The 16663-nt window shown below is 36.8% G+C and overlaps 1 protein-coding gene across 3 annotated transcripts in view; it reads left to right on the plus strand.

The window, feature by feature from the left end:
* The window catches only part of LOC145672040 (uncharacterized), a 168935-nt gene extending 162021 nt beyond the window's left edge, over positions 1–6914 (plus strand). For all 3 annotated transcript variants that reach the window (XM_081741249.1, XM_081741247.1, XM_081741248.1), the window contains one exon: positions 6729–6914. The gene's annotated coding sequence lies outside the window, so the exon portion shown is untranslated. The remainder of the gene's footprint in view (positions 1–6728) is intronic.
* Positions 6915–16663: the final 9749 nt, after the last annotated feature.

Consider the following 16663-nt stretch of genomic DNA (forward strand, 5'->3'; position numbering starts at 1 on the left):
ACGTTGAGTAAATCAGAGTCTGAGATCGACTCACGCTACCGGTTTATTATTTTTAAAAAATACCCCAATAACAATAGTATTTACAGAAATACTTAAATACAATTCTCTCCATTGTAAGGTAGAAATTAGGTAGCCCAAGGACATGAGGCCAACAGGATGTCTATAGAGCTGCAGACAAGCTAGGTAGAGTGGCGTAGGAAATCCCAATACTCCACGCAAGCAGAAAGGAGATTAAGAGTCACAGAGCTCCGAAGCAAGCTAGGTGACTGAGGTTAGGATGCCCAACAGAGCTCCAAACAAGCTAAGGGTGCATATGGGAAGTCTAGAGTTCGGAACCAAACAAGAAGCTTTGGAATATGTATCTCCTTGAGCTCCGAAGCAAGCTAGGTGACTGAGGTTAGGATGCCCAACAGAGCTCCGAACAAGCTAAGGGTGCATATGGGAAGTCTAGAGTTCGGAACTAAAAAGAAGCTTTGGAATATGTATCTCCTAGAGCTCCAGAGCAAGCTAGGTGACTGAGGTTAAGATGCCCAACAGAGCTCCGAACAAACTAAGGGGGCATATGGGAAGCCTAGAGTTCCGAACTAAACAAGAAGCTTTGGAATATGTATCTCCTAGAGCTCCAGAGCAAGCCCAGGTGACTGAGGTTAGGATGCCCAACAGAGCTCCGAACAAACTAAGGGGGCATATGGGAAGCCTAGAGTTCCGAACTAAACAAGAAGCTTTGGAATATTTATCTCCTAGAGCTCCAGAGCAAGCCCAGGTGACTGAGGTTAGGATGCCCAACAGAGGTCCGAACAAGCTAAGGGGGCATATGGGAAGCCTAGAGTTCCGAACTAAACAAGAAGGTTTGGAATATGATCCTCTAGAGCTCCAGAGCAAGCTAGAGGAGGGATGACCAGTCGCACATTGATGTCTTCTCTTGAAATCCTCTTGCTTATATAAGTGCTCCGTTCCAACGTCGTCACATGACCAGTGGTGCCGCTGCTGGCACTGCCGTCTGCAGCCATAGTAATCCATAATATGACGCACGTGGTTGATACTTGTAAATAGAAGCACATGTTGGATGCAGATTTAACAATATAAAAAATACATTTCACACCGAATTTGCAGCTTCAGAAAAATTGCACCAGATCCATTTCCACATAAAATTTGAAGGGATGTTTTGTTGCTTTTGGAATTTTTATTAAGGTCGTTCACTTTTCCCAATTCTTGCTTCAACTTCTGTTTTACACACAGCTTGCGCTGACATCTTTTCAATGATTTGTCTCTACAAGCTATCTTAAATGTTGCTAAATATTTTGTAGTTTTGGAACCAATTTTTCTTCTCCCTAAGTTCCTATTAAAATTAACACTTCATTTATATCCATTGAGATGCAACGATATATTTGTTATTTTCCAAACAAATAAGTTGGCTGTGCGCCTTACCCCTCAGAATCAATTAGAATCACTCGCCAAAACATTCCCACAACATCAGCAATCCGATCATCAAATAGAGACAAAAGTTAACACTGCATCCCTGCAATATTTCCGGTACGGATTAACACACATGCATGTCTAAGCATTAACTCGGCATGCGTCAGTATAATTCTGCATCACTCAGTGATGGTGATTTGATACTGACGAACTCTTACTGACTCTGGACAATCTGTGCCTTTATTTCAACTTCCAACTGGCAACATAGATATTTTAATAAATAAGAAACAAGAATATTGATATAGGTTGGACCGATATGTTAACTCAGGTGTTGCCAGCAGTACAACAAAGAATCAATAATATGTTTATATTACGGCTTTGAGACAGGAAAGAGCAAGTAACAGTCCTGGAGATGATGAGACGGTTGTATGCCTGGAAATGAAAAGAACAAACTCTTTGGTTGAGATTAGTGTGAGGCAAAGATAACTTTAAAAATAAGACGTTTTCACTGTCTAAAGTTCCTGAGAACTAGGAAAAGCCTTTTTTCAGACTAAAAAGAAATAAATAATATAAGAATAGGGATTTTAACTAAAGTGCAATTAAGTTTTAAGTACAAAAATAAATTTAAAACATTGATAGAAAACGTACCTTAATTTTTTTATTCAATTGCTTTTCAATATTTTGAGATATCAAGGAAGAGATAAGAGGAAGAGACCGTTAGAATTTTCTGACCATAAAGGAAGACAGAAACGCACATGCCACAGCAGAGGACGTCTGCCATTGATCCCCATACATAGTATTCAAATGAAATAAAATGAAATCTTGAAGTTTTACGTCCTACGTTTATGCCGTGTGGGCTAAAGGAGACGGTAATGATGTGAAATGAATAAAATGGTGGAATGAAGGAAGTTGCATGAAACAAGAGAACCCCGAGAAAACCCAAACACACCGTGTTTGTCCACCAGAAAGACCACTTGGCGCGAGCTGGGATCGAACGAATGACCCTATGGACCAGAGGCGAACACTCTACCACTGAGCCACCGCGGCCCCACATAGTATTAAAATTAGGGCTATATTTATAAAATTATGAAGGACAGGTCTGTAAGAATACTGTATGCCATTTGTGGACGTTTATGTGGTATCGCACAAAATTGAGATTACTGTGAAGCTGAAATAAAGGCGAAAGGATGAACAGATATTGCAGTGAAGTACCTGGGTAGAATGCATTCAAAGAGAGATTACATACATTCTAGTTCAGACTTATTAATTTCGATCTACTGTGGAATTAGGTTTATAAAGTCAAATCATTTCTTTTTTTTTTGCTTGATTAGTAACTTAGTTTCTTTCTTTCTTTTTCTTTTTTTCTTTCTTTTTTTACCAAAATTTAGTAAATAAATTTTATATACAGACGAACGATAATACTCGTGCACCATCTACGTACAGTTTTAAACATGTCTGCCTCTTATAAGCCACAAAACCTATTCCCATATACCAGTCTTATCGGAATTTATGCCCATAAGGAAAGATAGGTGCTAAACAAACAATCTATGCTTGGTGGTCACTTGAAGCTAATTTTACACTATTGGTACTGGCTATGCACAGTGGTACAGAATGCCTAAAACGTGACCAAAAATGAAAATGGGAAAGTTCCTATTTGGTTATTTTTAAGTAGCAGGTTGTCTACAGGGACGGTTGGTCTCCTAAACTTCATCCATGGAAACGGTCCGTCCTTTATTACAAATTTATTATTGGAAGTCAAAGTGAAACTACTTATGTGAATCTCGTAACAGCTGATGCGTGCGTGAAATATAACTCGTGTTTCATATGAAATAGTTTATTGTATACTTTTCCATTCTATTCAAATCAAAATGGACGTTCTTCTGGGAGGTATGTAAAGTATTTTAACATCATATATTATTCATAATACATTCTTTACTATACATGGATTTTCATTAATGTTTATATAAAAAAAAATCTTGAAATTATTAGAAAGTGGATTAAAAACTGGACTCAAGAGTTATATACGACGCTTCATTTCGCTAAATTTTGTATTGGTTAATAATCTATGATCGATTTACTACAAGAATGTGATAAAACAGCTGCTCTTAGCTGCGCTTTTTTCGTACGTTACGAATTAATAAAAAGTTGCAGTTAATGGAATACTTAAGCATTTTGTTAATGGTGAACAAAACTATAGAATAAAGTTAAAACTGTTATAAAATAAGGGAAAATAATAAGATAAATTCAAATAAAATAGTGAAAGCAAAAAAAAAAAAAAAAGAAAGAAAGAAAGAAAGAAAGAAAGAAAGAAAGAGAAAGGGTAATTCAGTATAACATAAAAAAGGATAATCGGTGCTTGCATATTTTAATTTCCATTATTTTATAAGTCATATGAAATGTGTGTAGATTTATTTAGTTTTTCGTCACAATTAATTATTAAATTTCAAACAATAAATAACAATGAATTAAATGAAATTTAATAATTTAGTAATACAAGAAGTGATTATTTTGTAACATTAATTATACTAATTTTAGGTCCAGACGATGAAATCGTCAAATTATAAAGAAAACAGATATTGGTTTTGATGAAAGACCATTTGAAAAGCGATCTACAAATCATAATTAGAAATTTTGGAAAATTGCCTGTCTTTGAAGAGTGGTCATTATATTAAAACTATGTGACAATATGAAGACACACATCGCATCTTTCTTTTATAAGATGAGGATCAAATATCAAGAGGTCAATAGAAATCATGACCGATTTTTTTTTTATAAAAAGAAGAATAAATGGCGATGTTACGTTATCGTTTTGTTTATCTGGTAATACTGCGAAGATAACAAGGAAACAAAAAGTTCTATTTCTTCGTAAATTTTATCTGTAAGTGAACGTTCAAAGCGAAGAAGAATAAAGAAATTCGCAATAAAAGTGACGTTAATACATTGGAATACGTTACACAAATGAGTCTTTGCTCTTCCGCTCTTCCAGTGATGCCAAAAGTTGTCACACGTTTTATCTTCAAGTCCATCGAGAGCAGAGAAATATATTAAAGCTATGACATCAATGTCTTCACACACAACATGTATACCAATGATTATGCGCTAGCTCTTTTTCTTGATATGGGAATATCAACAAGAAAAAAAAATCAAACGTTGGGAAAGAGGGCAGTAGCGAAAGGTGCTAAATTATACCCACCGAATTATATATGTCAATTGGATCCGCCATATTGGATCCACCATTTTCAATTTTTCCATTTTGATATCAAATTTATAATCAGTGAAGTGGAAACCACCAGTGTGCAATTTTAAAAAAACATTATTCCACTTTGTCAAAATTTGATGCGCTATTTTGAAGTTTTCAATTTTGGTATCAAATTCGTAATCAGTGAGGTCAAAAACCGCAGCATACCCTTTTTTTTATGCACTATGAAAGAGATTTGATATTTTGGCCACGTTTTAAGCATTTCGTACAACTGTGCTATGGTGGAACTATTTCATATCACTTAAACACGTTCTTTAGGCTGGATGTCTTCTCATTACGGAAAACGGTTTGAATCATTTGAAATGTCTGTGTTGTATTTTTACTCTATTTGAAACAATTTAAATGCTTGCACATTTTTCCATTCTTCCCTTTGCAACCGACGTTAAGCAAATACTGTCAGTGCTGTCAACCTCAAACGCTATAAAATCCCATCTCAACAGGTAAAAGAAATCCCATTTTGTATCTAAATTTCCCATGTATTATTATTATTATTATTATTATTATTATTGTCAAAACGATATTTATGTATATTGGGGGGGATTTCTGGGTGAATTATCAATAAATTTCGATCTTATACGTTTTCAAAACAGATTGTGAATACAATATGTTAGCAGAAATGCAGTGATTCCATCATATCTTAGTACCATAACTTTATACTGCGCAAAATGATGTTACAAAAGTTTTATTCTCTACACATTTCGTATGGAACATATAGAAATTGAATGTTTCTCGATTGATACAAAGTATTTTACATTCTTTCTTTCATCCGTTCATTGTTTTATGTTCTTCATTCTTCAAATACCGTGGCCCAAATTTTGTTCCTTGTTACTTGATTTTTAAGTAACGCACAGGACTACGAGCACTCCTCACTAGCGTGCAATTTACTGATAACAAAGGAAAAACTTCAGTCTAAAAGTTGACTACACTGACATGCTTATTGATGACTTCCTTCCTCAACTTCCTGCTTGTAGAGAATTTTGTTGGCTTGGACTATACATATTGCCAATTTGGACGAAAATTCCTTCATCCTATTCCCAGTAATTACTGTTAAAAAATCCCACAAAATGGGACCTTTCCTCACGGGTTGGCATCACTGGATAGCCTACTGTCAGTCACATGATTCATTTCTCTCGATCGTCGCTGGGCGCACTTTGCAAATTGGACGGAAGATGTGTCGCTACGTAGTATATATACTTTTCAATAGATGGCGCTGGTGGTTCCGTGGGAAAAAATGCCCACTGTACAGACCCTAAGGGTCTTATGGAGAGTCGTTCTGACGCGTGATTAGTGCCATACATAAGAGTTCGACTAACATATGTTTCCTGCAGTATTCAGGCCTTTACTATGACGCTAATCATACATCAAAACAACTCTGCATAAGGCCCTAAATATACTATCTAGGTCTAAACCTTTCTCTCTCTCTACATCTATCTATCTATCTATCTATCTATCTATCTATCTATCTATCTATATATATATATATATATATATATATATATATATACAGTGGCGGATCTAAGGGGGGGCTATAGGGGCTATAGCCCCCCCCTTGACGCTCGGGTATACACTGGATAAAATGAACTTCAATCCTGCTTTACACTGGATAAAACGGAAAAACATGGTTTAGCCCCTCCCTTGATCATATCCTGGATCCGCCCCTGTATATATATATATATATATATATATATATATATATATATATATATATATATATATATATATATATATATATAAGCTTACCTCAATCTAAACTTACGTGCATGGGCTGCCGAAGGGGGCACGGGTCCGCCCCCTTCCTAACTCACGAAAATGTATACGTAATAAAGCAAACCACCTCTATATTAAACACCAGAAATACAAGAAGTAATATAGCCACCATGGAGATGGGTCTTCGTAGAAAATTTTCTTCGGGCGCCCCTGATTACATGGATATCTATGTATCTTATATCTAGTTTATGTATTCATAAATCGAAATAGAAACTGTTATTTAAATAATTTATTACTGTTGTTATCTTTTATGTAATTAACTACAAAACAAAATTCTATTCCATAGGTTTCAAAGTGCATTCAGGAATACAGAAATTTATTCCACCGTCAACTCTTAGTATCTATTCAGAAATACTAATGATTGGATGTCTACAGGAACTTGGCAGATACTCAACAAATGACAGAAATATTCAATAGTTCGTATTATTTAGTACTTGTACTATTCAAATATATCCAGCAATACGTAAATAAAGTGTGTATACGTAAATCACTGTGTTTAATTTCTTGGCAGTCATAGTCCGAATACCGTAAATTGATGTTCCTGTACAGTAAGTATATAAAATAGATCAACTATATGAGCCGATAATAGACTAAACATCGACCACTACTATACGATATATGAACGAGTGGCAGATTTAGAAGGTAAAAAATGGGGGGCCAACCACACCCCAGCCTGTGATTGTTCTAGCTTAAAACTACGCACACGTTAACACCGATGCGGGAAAACAGCGTGGACAAAAGCAGCGTATGAACAAAAACCGCACTCAGACAAAAACAGCGCTTGCAAATACCACGTGGACAAAACCGCGCACAGACAAAATCATCGCAAGCAGAACCCAGCGCATGGACAAAAATCGCGCATGCACAAAATAGTGCAAGTATTTTAAATACAGCATGGACAAAAACCATAGATGACCATTTAGCACTGGGCTCGCTGGCGCTCGAGCTCACTTCTTTTAACTGGACTCGCGCTCACTCGGGTTCGCTATCATTTACCTCACAAGGGACATCACCCAATTGTCCGGCTCCGATTTCAATGACATTTCTTTTGCTGATAGAGGACATATATTCATTATTTGCGATTACAGAAATTTTTGTCATGGTGCATATTTTCTATTTTTCTATAATGTTTAAGAGTTGTGTTGTGGTTATTAGAGATTACTGCAGAAGTGCCTTACAACCCTTTGTAAACAGGGTATTAATGAGAGAACAACCGTGTAGACACATATAAGGCCTAGGGGGAAGTCGTATGGTAGGTGATCTTGACGGCAGCCATCTTGAAATCCGCCATTTTGAGTTAAGGTCAAGTTTTTAAAATGGGAATAGGGTAATATGATACATAATTTCGGGCTAGAATTTAATCAGGAAGACAATGGTGAAGTCAGTTTTAAGATACGCCCATTTAGAAAAAAAGTTACAGGCATATTAATTGTTTATATTTACTATGTGCGTACGTCCCTTACCTCCGCTTCTAACCCGCGTACTAATGTCAATAAGTGGATAAAAGTTTCGGTAATACATATTATTCCTAGAAGGAAGTACTACGGTAAGAGTGCCTTGACGGCAGCCATCTTGAAATTCGCCACATTGAATTAAAGTGAAGTTTGAGAAATGAAAACCATATCATATAACACCTCATTTTAATAGCAAATTTTCCCAGAAAGCCAATGGTATGCTTATTTTTGTTCTATATTTAACCAGTATAGATTTAAAACTGCTTCTAATGTGCACCAAACGTTAATTATTCGATCTTTCAAATTGGCAACACTCCTAAATTTTCACCGCATCTTTTAAGATTATAACTGACACTTTACAATTGTTGCCATGGTTCGTGTTTTCTAAATTTATTCCATTTTTTAAAAGTTGCTGCTTGTCAGTTCATGAATAGTGTTGGGATAAGCATCCAGCAATCTTTCTGAATTTTGAAGACTTGCAATGTAATTATTTCTTTTAAACGAGAATACGTGAAGAACCTATGGACCTATGTGTCGTAAAGAAATACAAATGAAATTATAACAAATTGGTGTTATACTAACACAAAATTATCAGGAAATGTAGCCTACGCAAACGACAAACAATAAAATATTTTTAACCCTGCACGTACACACTGGGGTCTGTGGGACCCCAAGGCATATTCATTTTAATACTATAACAATTCTATTTATTTTTGCAGTTTGAGCTACCAATGTAAATTAAGTTTGTAACACTGTCTATGCGGAGTAATAACAGTCTATCCAGTTTAGTGAGACTCATTGTTGAAATTAGACGTTATTTTCGCTCTTGCGTTGATTGGGGTTTAGCATACCCCAGTGTGTACTTTAAGTAAGTGAATTTTTTTGAAAAACATTTTGATAAAATGGATTTGGAATCTATACGACATGCATTATTGGAGAGTGAAGATGATATGGAAGATATCCTACTTACAACAAAGCATCACAAAGTTTAGTTTCATAATTGTCAGAAAGGTAATAACATTTACTGCTGTTGGGGTCCCACAGACCCCAGTATGTATTTTAAAGGAAGAATTCTTTTATAAATTTGCCTCATTTTTTTCAAAATAATACAGTAACTATAAGAATGGCATTAGAAATATTATTTGCAGTAAAATGTTGGAGCATTGTTGATAGATATTGTGTAAAAATGTGTGAGTTCATTAAATAAAAAGAAACTCGATAATTTAGAGAAATATGATTGGGGTCCTACAAACCCCAGTATGTACACCTTGTCTCAAAAAGGTTGAGCGCATTCTTTATTGGTGTTTTGAGGCAAAAATTTTCTAAGTCCAGCTTCGGGTATCTTCGGGAAAAAGTAAGCCAGGTTCGAACCTCCAAGCCAGCCTTTGCAATCGGGAAAAAGTTTGCAGATGTGTTTTTCTTCTTTTAAATATAATAATACTTGTTACCAAGTGTTTAAAAAAGCAACATTGATTGAAATACTTAATGATACAATATTTCGAAACCTTTTTTTTCAATGTCAGCACATGCTTGTTTGTCATTTAGCTCTCCATACGTAATGGAACATTTAAATACGTTAAAGAATCTTTCCATATGTAAAAGAATGCTCAAAGTTAAGAAATAGAACATAATTATCGCCTGAGTACTAAAATAAAAGTCAAAGTAGAACAGAAACGGCGTTTGTAATGGATATGAATGTCATAATTATCTTGAGATCCGTTATACATCGCTAGAAGGTTGTGTTAGCTTATTGGTAAGTTGTCCGATTTCAAATCATAAGGTTGAGGGTTCGAATCCCGTCTAGGCTAATCCTTTTTTTAAAATTATATTTTCCGCAATGCATGAAAAATTATATAAAATAATTACATTAGAATACATAAGTTGTGTATATATAACATAATCATTGCAGAACATAGTAATTATTATGTTTAAAATATAACATCTGAGATAATTTTCACAGTAGGTCGGTATTATATATGAGGATGTAGCCTAAATACAAGTTAGGAAAATCATTTAATAGCAATAAATAAGTTATGTAGTGTATTTATTTGCATCTATTTGTCATACAGATGTAACTTCTCAATATTCTCATTACAGCATGTCATTTACATTCGTGAAATACAATATATTCCTACGGATATAGAAAGTGTATAAACAGAGTATCCAAAGTCGTATCCTGCTTCAAGACACATAACTTTTCCCGATCCCCTTAACGTCACGGGAAGAAACACAAATTCTCTTTAGAACGGAATGTCGTTACTTAGAGTCTCATTCGAATACGTTGAATATGCTTTTGTATATTCATCTCTCTCTCTCTCTCTCTCTCTCTCTTTCGCTTTGTTTATGTGTGTGTGTGTGTGTGTGTTGCGGAATATCCCAAGTTGAATACAACATTTGCCAAGTATATGAGCATCATTGTCATCGAATACCAGAAATTGAAAATCGTGTTTCTTCAGATTGGGTTTGCGTGTTCATGTTAGCTCACTGGTAGAGTACGGACTTGCCAATAAAGAGGTCTTGAGTTCAAAGCCTACAGCTAATTATCATTCTTTTGTTGGTAGGATTGCACAGAAATCGGATACAAGGAGTGGTTTACTTCTAGAAATATTTTCAGAAGCGTTTAGGTAGCCCTGAAAAGGGCTGTTTTCGGGAGTTAAGGCGGGGACATTAATATTGTGTCCAAGACCCTTCTGAATTTATTACACGCTCCATTCTTCTGGGCATGGAATCTATTACATGGGTGACAAATCTATCTCCTTCCCCTACCTCCAGCCATGCTTCGGAAACAAGATGCCACAGGTCATCCTGAGTTCTTGGTGGATCTGCCTCAGGCCAACTTTCCCTTAGAGTACGCTTCACTTCTGCCCACATATTTTCCATGAGATTGAGGTCTGCTCCACGAGCGGCCAGTCGATTAAATCAATCTCAGGGTGCCCTGCGAACCATTCCTGAATCACACGGGAAGTATGTATTGGCGACTGGTATTGCTGGAACTGAATTACACCATCAGGCTGAAATACTCGTACAGATAGCACCTTGATATTACTGATAATGTCTAAGTACTGAGCATTGTCCAGATGTCCTTCAATTCTATGAAGCTGTCCTGCTCCGCGACTGGAAATCCAACCCCAACATAAAATAGATACATGGCCACTGCGATTGCAAGCAGCCACATATCCATGGTCATATCGGGTGCCTCTCGGACGATACACAAAACGGCGTCCCTCCTTTGATGTTGTGAATATGGATTCATCTGAGAAAACTACGTTTTCCCAATTGAGACCCACATTCGCCTGTGCAAACGCGAGACGGTAAATTTTGTGGTCGCTTGAGAGTTTTTCCTTCACGGCAGCAACACAGCCACGTAACCCAGCACGACGAAGCCTTCGCAGAGCTGTATGCTTACTACCAGGAAAGAGAGAAACTTCCCTTAGCTGTCTAGACGTCCTTAGTGGGTCTAACCGGGCTTCGTTTACTAATCTCGCATCTTGGGCTTCGGTTGACACATGCGGACGACCAGGAGATCGTAAATTATCAGTCTGACCTGTAGCACCATATTTCCGAATCCATCGCCTTCCTGTAGAGGCCGGGACACCTACTCGCCTGCTAGCTGCAGTTGCAGAATAACCTTCCAACTCCCATAAAGTAATTACTGCTGTACGTCTATCCATAGTTACCAATGTTCTGAGCTGTGAGAAGGAAGCAATAGGTAAAAGCTAGTACCTGACGTGTGATTGGTTACTTGCACGACACGCCTATTGTGGGGAACAGCGTTGCCAGATCTAGCATAATTTGCATGTCTCTAGCATCTAGCATCTTGCTTTTAGCATCCTGCCCAAATCTAGCACAATTTCAGCAAGTTTATCAAAAAGCCGTAAAACCTGGAGATGAGAAAGAAGTTGGTCGTGGGAAGAAAAAGAACGGCAGAAATGTATCCTCTTCCATTGATTCATACAGTCGGTAAACCATACAGGCAGTCTTATTTTTCGAAGTAAGTTCGAAACGTGTTTGGGCTTTTTTGTGGCTCCACCCAGAGTTTTCTAATCCTTTAACTCCGACGCATGGGCGCAGCTATGGGGGCCATTCTCCCCCCAACTTTTTGACAACTTCACCATCTTTATTTCTGACTTCATGATCATATTTATTCCTGAAATGACAGCTCCGAGACCGACCAAAAATCTGCCCCCCCCCCAGCAGACGATTCCCAACTCCGCTTATGCTGCGAAGTAATTTTCTTTCAAAATATGTAAACAAAAACTTTGCATTCATTTATACGACATATACGCCATTGAATCTGGCAACGACTGCATTAATTTAGTTGAGTTAAAATTTTGGTGCGTGAAGTATTGAGTTCTATCCATGCATTCTTGCTCTCTGTGTATTTTAAGTTACGTTATCGTATCTCAACTTCGTTTTTTTAAACTCCTGAATTAGTAATTATGAGGATGTAGCATAATTTGACCGAATCTAGCATAAGTTCGATCAGGTTTTGGAATAATTCCGAGCTGTGAGTCTGGGAACGCTGGTGGGGAACGACTTGGTCAACGACTCGCGAAAGAAATCTGAAAATGGTGCGCCGTAATAATAATATTAAAAACAGTTTTTATAAAGGAATATTAATACATACGAAAAGCTGTTTAAAGAATGAATTGTTATACTGACTTTACACGTATAAAAACATATACCATATACCAAACAGATTGAGCGATATGATGATAGCTGTTTTGAGACAAACACTTTCGAAGTCCAACTTCGGGTATCTTCGGAAAACAGTAAACTAAAGCTGCTGGTTCGAACCTCCAAAGCCAACCTTAGTAATCGGGAAACGATGTACAGATATGTTTTTCCTTCTGTTAAATATAATAAGACATGTTGAAATGGTATTAAGTGTAGAAAAAAGTAACATTGAAATACTTAATGATACAATATTTCGAGGCTATGTATTCACACTCTCGTTTCGTCATTGTGATTTCCATACGGAAAAGAGCATTTACGTATGAGCTCAGTTATATTTCAGAAGCAGCTTCCGAAAAGCCGTCATATTAGCTCAGTGGTACACCACCGAGCGCTTAAATCGTGAGTTCGATACCCGTTCAGGTGAAATTCTTTTATGATATTCTACTTTCCTCAATGCATGAAAATTATGTAAAATAGTTACATTACAATTCATCAGTTGTATATATCAGTTGAATATATATATTCATATCATCAGTTGTATATATCAGTTGAATATATATATTCATATCATTTCACGACATAAGTAATTCTTATCTTTAAAATATAACATCTGAGGTATTGACAGAACGTCGGTGTGTTATGTGTGAATATTGAATACAAATTTAAAAAATCGTGTAATAGCAATAAATAAGTTATGTAATGTATTTATTTGCAGCTACTTTCATCGCAGATAACTTCTCAATATTCGCATTACAGCATTTAGGTAGAGCATATCGAAAATCGGATCGTGGTCCAAGACAAAAAACTAGCTAGCCCCAAACTGTCACGCAAGAAATTCGCGAATCGCAAAAGTAAAGTGAAGAGATTGAGAGCGGCAATTCCTTAATCGCTCTCTCTCAACTCTCTCTTATCTGCATTTATACACATAAAAGTGTATGTATGTATGTTCCAACATAACTCATGTATGCCTAGAGCAGGGTTTCTCAACCTGGGAGTCGCGGCCCCTAGGGGATCGCGAAGATAGGCGGAAGAGATAAATATAGTTAGAATCTAATACCAGAAATTATTTTTAAATATTATTTTTAATTTTGTTCTGATAAGCATACTTTTATTTTTTATACACACTGTAAAGAACAATAAAAAATAAGTCTACTGAACATTTTCAAAGGGTGTAGAATTCGTGTTACTATTCGGTTCAAAGTCTCTCGTCGTCGCGAATTCTGTCGAGAAATTTGAAGCTTAAAATATACAAAACGATAATCATGCCTGTTGTTCTGTATGGTTGCGAAACATGGTCGCTTACTCTGAGGGAAGAACATAGACTGAAAGTATTTGAGAACAAGATCCTTAGACGAATATTCGGACCCAAGAGGAACGGGAATGGGGAATGGCGGAAACTTCATAACGAGGAACTACATAATTTATACGGTTTACCCAACATTGTTAGGGTCGTCAAGTCTAGAAGGCTTAGGTGGGCAGGTCACGTAGCTAGAATGGAAGAAAGTAGAAACGCTTTCAAAATCTTGACTGGAAGACCAATCGGAAAACGACCATTAGGAAGACCTAGGCGCAGATGGGAGGACAATATTAAGATGGATCTCGCTGAGATAAGAATACAAAGTAGGAACTGGATCCAATTGGCTAAGGATAGAAGTCAGTGTAGAGCTTTTGTGAACGCGGCATTGAACCTCCGGGTTCCATAGGCCATAGAGTTAGTTAGTAGAGTTGTTTAAAAATGAATTTAAATCAAAGAGGTATGATATAAAACTAATGAGAACTGTATATAGAAATACTAGAAAAATACACATGCAACAAAACCTGCACATTGAAATACAATTAGAATTAAAACCTAATGAGATACCTAAGCATGGTGTAATTTCACTAGTGCAGCAATGTCCGGTTCAATCTTCATGACGAACATTATCAAACCATTTTCAACTGATAAGCGATTTCTTATCTTTGTTTTAATGTTTACCATAAAAAAAAACACACTTTCGCACAAGTACGATATAGCAAATGGAATTATTACTTTTAAAGCAGCAATCCCCAGACCAGGATATTCTTCTCTCCTCATCAGGCAGAACTTGTCCAAGTCTTCGTTACAAAAAACCAGTTGCAAAGACTTGTCGCATGATCATTCTATTATTTGGTCAAGAAGTTGTGGGCTTAGATCGGATACGTTAATGGCCTCTTCAATGAAGGAGTTTAACATCCATCTTGAACCAGCACCTTCGTCATTGGGAATATAGATATTACAGTTACTGTATCCACTGTCCGTGCCGGGCGCCGAAAAAAGGGGCCACACATTTCGGAGGAAGTGTGTTACTCATGTTAGGAAAGTACATGTGTTCATGTGTAAAATAGAAGGAAAAACGTAATAAAATGTGCTCAAAATTAAGGAAAGGTAGGGTTTATTTTGAAAATGTTATTGAGCTTCGTGCCAACCATGGTGGCGCTTCGTAGCTAGTCTGTCGACGTCACTCATATATACGGTGACATCGTACTATATTCTCGACCCGGGCACTGATTTTCCATGGCACTGTTCACTATAAACAAAAAAATGGATTCTACTATTATAGAAATAGGTATGTTAAAAATCTCACACAAGCTTATTATAAAACAAATTATAAAAGGGTCGCTGGCAAGAGCGTGTGATAAAAGGGGATCGTGATAGGAATTAGATTGAGAACCACTGGTCTAGAGTAATTTTAACCACATTTCTTATAGTTTCAAAAAGATTGCTGTCGGGTTACCTATGGTGAATGGGAGGGGGATACATATAAAAGATTGCTAGAAAATGATCGATATTAGATTCATAGTTTTCGGGGTCGCTTAGATAAATAGTGAGACTTTCAATTTCGCTTAACTCCGATTAAGCTCTCATTAGTAGGGATGGGCACGAACGACTTTTCTTTGAAACTTGACTCGACTCGAAACAGACATCTTTGAGGTCTACTCTTGGACTCGGCGCGAAAAATATCTTCCAACTCGACTCGGATTAGAGTCAAGTCGAACCAAAACGAGCCAAATCCTGTGTGTAGTCCTACCTAGACAATACATAGACAATAATTATTCTATCATCAATTATACTACTATTACTACAAATAATAATAATAATAATAATAATAATAATAATAATAATAATAATAATAATAATAATTATTATTATTATTATTATTATTATTATTATTATTATTATTATTATTATTATTATTATTATTATTATTATTATTATTATTATGACAACACCGTGTAGAAACATGAACAATAGATGGTTAGTAAAGGAATACTAAAAGCTAGTTGACTGCCGACGTCGGTAGTCATGAACTCTACAAGGCAAAGACATCGTTCATTACTCTAAGCTGTAAGCGTCGGTGGACTACAGATGGTCAACTATTGACCTCTCGCCAGAAATTGGTGGCCCCGCAGCGACGATCCGTGGTGGCCCAAGTTCCATTTTGAAAACTTTACCACCAGCAGCAGAGACGCGATGAAACGCCAACGAACCACAAAATTACTCTCCCAAAATATGTCAAAATGCCTATATGTGTGATTTGTTTATATTTAGGTGAATCAAAAAAACACAAAACAAATACCCGGGGTGGACGCAAACTATCAATATTACGATTACTAGGCACGTGTTCTCCTGACTTCCCCACGGAAACGATCATAAAAAGCTTGGTTGTTGAAGGATAAATCATTGACTTCTTAATTTAGCCAATCAGACAAACCCCTACATCTCGAGTTCTAGAAGGTGATACCGTGAACCGTTTCAGATTTATTGCTTCCTGGTGGAGTACTATCCATGAGCAAAATTTGAGCATAATAGCCGACATGCATCTTCGGTGCCTCTTATCTTTAGTACAATTTTAACCAGAGATGGTGTGGGTCAATGAAAATTTGATCCACGACCCACCATGACCCACTATCACCCACCACCCAAATGCCCCATTGGTCCACTCTGACCCATCAACCATCGTGATCCACTCTGACCCACCACCAACTATGAACCACTCTGAACCATTGCGACCAACTCCGACTCACCAAAACCCATCGACATCAACTCTGACCGATGGCCCACGTCCTCCTC

Source organism: Thermobia domestica, chromosome 15 (assembly GCF_964235325.1).
Source record: "Thermobia domestica chromosome 15, izTheDome1.hap1.1, whole genome shotgun sequence".
NCBI classification, from domain to species: Eukaryota; Metazoa; Arthropoda; class Insecta; order Zygentoma; family Lepismatidae; genus Thermobia; species Thermobia domestica.